Here is a 4,431-nt window from a genome sequence, read left to right on the forward strand (position 1 = left end):
GGAGGGGGGGAACCTAGGAGATAACATGGAGGAGGGGGGGACCTAGGAGATAACATGGAGGAGGGGGGGGACCTAGGAGATAACATGGAGGAGGGGGGGGACCTAGGAGATAACATGGAGGAGGGGGGTCCTCATCAAACAGAGAGAACCTAGGAGATAACATGGAGGAGGGGGGGGGGTGTTCCTCATCAAACAGAGGAAACCAAGGAGATAACATGGAGGAGGGGGGGAACCTAGGAGATAACATGGAGGAGGGGGGTCCTCATCAAACAGAGAGAACCTAGGAGATAACATGGAGGAGGGGGGGGACCTAGGAGATAACATGGAGGAGGGGGGGACCTAGGAGATAACATGGAGGAGGGGGGGTCCTCATCAAACAGAGAGAACCTAGGAGATAACATGGAGGAGGGGGGGGTGTTCCTCATCAAACAGAGAGAACCTAGGAGATAACATGGAGGAGGGGGGGGTGTTCCTCATCAAACAGAGGAAACCTAGGAGATAACATGGAGAGGGGGGGTGTTCCTCACCAAACAGAGAGAACCTAGGAGATAACATGGAGGAGGGGGGGGTGTTCCTCACCAAACAGAGAGAACCTAGGAGATAGCATGGAGGGGGGGGGTGTAAAGTGCATATGTCATAGACATTTTTGGCAAAGCTTTCATGTACAGTACAAATGTGTGTGTGTGTGTGTGTGTGTGTGTGTGTGTGTGTGTGTGTGTGTGTGTGTGTGTGTGTGTGGTGTGTGTGTGTGTGTGTGTGTGTGTTTTGGGGGGGGTAACTCTTTGAAGGACTCATTCTGTTTTATTAAAGGAGAGGTTTCAGAGACCTGATATCACCGTTCTAAAGACTACGTCCTGTCAATATATTAAAGGAGAGGTTTCAGAGACCTGATATCACCGTTCTAAAGACTACATCCTGTCAATATATTAAAGGAGAGGTTTCAGAGACCTGTTATCACCGTTCTGAAGACTACGTCCTGTCAATATATTAAAGGAGAGGTTTCAGAGACCTACATCCTGTCAATATATTAAAGGAGAGGTTTCAGAGACCTGTTATCACCATTCTAAAGACTACATCCTGTCAATATATTAAAGGAGAGGTTTCAGAGACCTGATATCACCATTCAACAGACTACATCCTGTCAATATATTAAAGGAGAGGTTTCAGAGACCTGATATCATCATTCTAAAGACTACGTCCTGTCAATATATTAAAGGAGAGGTTTCAGAGACCTACATCCTGTCAATATATTAAAGGAGAGGTTTCAGAGACCTGTTATCATCGTTCTAAAGACTACGTCCTGTCAATATATTAAAGGAGAGGTTTCAGAGACCTACATCCTGTCAATATATTAAAGGAGAGGTTTCAGAGACCTGTTATCATCGTTCTAAAGACTACATCCTGTCAATATATTAAAGGAGAGGTTTCAGAGACCTGTTATCATCATTCTAAAGACTACGTCCTGTCAATATTTTAAAGGAGAGGTTTCATTATAATACTACCAAATAAATCGGGCCTTGAATTTCCTCAACTGTACATTGTATGTTTGAATATTTGCACCCACCAGACGTAACACTATTAAAATGTAGCTTGGAGACATACAGGCTGTGTGTTACTGATCTATATTAACCCCCCACCCCATCTAGGATGTTATATTTCTATGGTTCAGAGTAGGAGGGCTGATCTATATTAACCTCCCACCCCATCTAGGATGTTATATTTCTATGGTTCAGAGTATGAGGGCTGATCTATATTAACCTCCCACCCCATCTAGGATGTTATATTTCTATGGTTCAGAGTAGGAGGGCTGATCTATATTAACCTCCCACCCCATCTAGGATGTTATATTTCTATGGTTCAGAGTAAGATCCCAGATCAGCTATCCTACTCTATCACTCATAATGAATCAGACTGGGTACATGATCCCAGATCTGAGAACACGCCGCCTGGTTCCCAGTAACACCATGTAAAGGCTGGTTCTCTGAGACTCATAATGAATTACACCGCCTGGTTCCCAGTAACACCATGTAAAGGCTGGTTCTCTGAGACTCATAATGAATACACCACCTGGTTCCCAGTAACACCATGTAAAGGCTGGTTCTCTGAGACTCATAATGAATACACCGCCTGGTTCCCAGTAACACCATGTAAAGGCTGGTTCTCTGAGATTCATAATGAATACACCGCCTGGTTCCCAGTAACACCATGTAAAGGCTGGTTCTCTGAGACTCATAATGAATACACCACCTGGTTCCCAGTAACACCATGTAAAGGCTGGTTCTCTGAGACTCATAATGAATACACCGCCTGGTTCCCAGTAACACCATGTAAAGGCTGGTTCTCTGAGACTCATAATGAATACACCGCCTGGTTCCCAGTAACACCATGTAAAGGCTGGTTCTCTGAGATTCATAATGAATACACCACCTGGTATCCAGTAACACCATGTAAAGGCTGGTTCTCTGAGACTCATAATGAATACACCACCTGGTTCCCAGTAACACCATGTAAAGGCTGTTTCTCTGAGACTCGTAATGAATACACCACCTGGTATCCAGTAACACCATGTAAAGGCTGGTTCTCTGAGACTCGTAATGAATACACCACCTGGTTCCCAGTAACACCATGTAAAGGCTGGTTCTCTGAGACTCTGAGAACACACCGCCTGGTATCCAGTAACACCACGTAAAGGCTGGTTCTCTGAGTCTCATAATGAATACACCACCTGGTTCCCAGTAACACCATGTAAAGGCTGGTTCTCTGAGACTCTGAGAATACACCACCTGGTTCCCAGTAACACCATGTAAAGGCTGGTTCTCTGAGTCTCTGAAAATACACCACCTGGTTCCCAGTAACACCATGTAAAGGCTGGTTCTCTGAGACTCATAATGAATACACCACCTGGTTCCCAGTAACACCATGTAAAGGCTGGTTCTCTGAGACTCGTAATGAATACACCGCCTGGTTCCCAGTAACACCATGTAAAGGCTGGTTCTCTGAGATTCATAATGAATACACCACCTGGTTCCCAGTAACACCATGTAAAGGCTGGTTCTCTGAGACTCATAATGAATACACCACCTGGTTCCCAGTAACACCATGTAAAGGCTGGTTCTCTGAGACTCATAATGAATACACCCCCTGATATCCAGTAACACCATGTAAAGGCTGGTTCTCTGAGACTCATAATGAATACACCACCTGGTTCCCAGTAACACCATGTAAAGGCTGGTTCTCTGAGACTCATAATGAATACACCACCTGGTTCCCAGTAACACCATGTAAAGGCTGGTTCTCTGAGACTCATAATGAATACACCACCTGGTTCCCAGTAACACCATGTAAAGGCTGGTTCTCTGAGACTCTGAGAACACACCACCTGGTATCCAGTAACACCATGTAAAGGCTGGTTCTCTGAGACTCGTAATGAATACACCGCCTGGTTCCCAGTAACACCATGTAAAGGCTGGTTCTCTGAGATTCATAATGAATACACCACCTGGTTCCCAGTAACACCATGTAAAGGCTGGTTCTCTGAGACTCATAATGAATACACCACCTGGTTCCCAGTAACACCATGTAAAGGCTGGTTCTCTGAGACTCGTAATGAATACACCACCTGGTATCCAGTAACACCATGTAAAGGCTGGTTCTCTGAGACTCGTAATGAATACACCACCTGGTTCCCAGTAACACCATGTAAAGGCTGGTTCTCTGAGACTCTGAGAACACACCACCTGGTATCCAGTAACACCACGTAAAGGCTGGTTCTCTGAGTCTCATAATGAATACACCACCTGGTTCCCAGTAACACCATGTAAAGGCTGGTTCTCTGAGACTCTGAGAATACACCACCTGGTTCCCAGTAACACCATGTAAAGGCTGGTTCTCTGAGTCTCTGAAAATACACCACCTGGTTCCCAGTAACACCATGTAAAGGCTGGTTCTCTGAGACTCATAATGAATACACCACCTGGTTCCCAGTAACACCATGTAAAGGCTGGTTCTCTGAGACTCGTAATGAATACACCGCCTGGTTCCCAGTAACACCATGTAAAGGCTGGTTCTCTGAGATTCATAATGAATACACCACCTGGTTCCCAGTAACACCATGTAAAGGCTGGTTCTCTGAGATTCATAATGAATACACCACCTGGTTCCCAGTAACACCATGTAAAGGCTGGTTCTCTGAGACTCATAATGAATACACCACCTGGTTCCCAGTAACACCATGTAAAGGCTGGTTCTCTGAGACTCATAATGAATACACCGCCTGATATCCAGTAACACCATGTAAAGGCTGGTTCTCTGAGACTCATAATGAATACACCACCTGGTTCCCAGTAACACCATGTAAAGGCTGGTTCTCTGAGACTCGTAATGAATACACCGCCTGGTTCCCAGTAACACCATGTAAAGGCTGGTTCTCTG

The 4,431-nt window shown here is 45.2% G+C and overlaps 1 long non-coding RNA gene across 1 annotated transcript; it reads left to right on the forward strand.

The window, feature by feature from the left end:
• The first annotated feature begins 343 nt into the window (after positions 1–343).
• LOC115184538 (uncharacterized) lies at positions 344–1,601 on the forward strand. The gene is made up of 2 exons (XR_003874398.1): positions 344–815; positions 877–1,601. It is a non-coding gene; the product is annotated as an uncharacterized LOC115184538 (long non-coding RNA).
• The last annotated feature ends 2,830 nt before the right edge of the window (positions 1,602–4,431 follow it).

This window comes from Salmo trutta, unplaced genomic scaffold (genome assembly GCF_901001165.1).
Source record: "Salmo trutta unplaced genomic scaffold, fSalTru1.1, whole genome shotgun sequence".
Classification (NCBI taxonomy): domain Eukaryota; kingdom Metazoa; phylum Chordata; class Actinopteri; order Salmoniformes; family Salmonidae; genus Salmo; species Salmo trutta.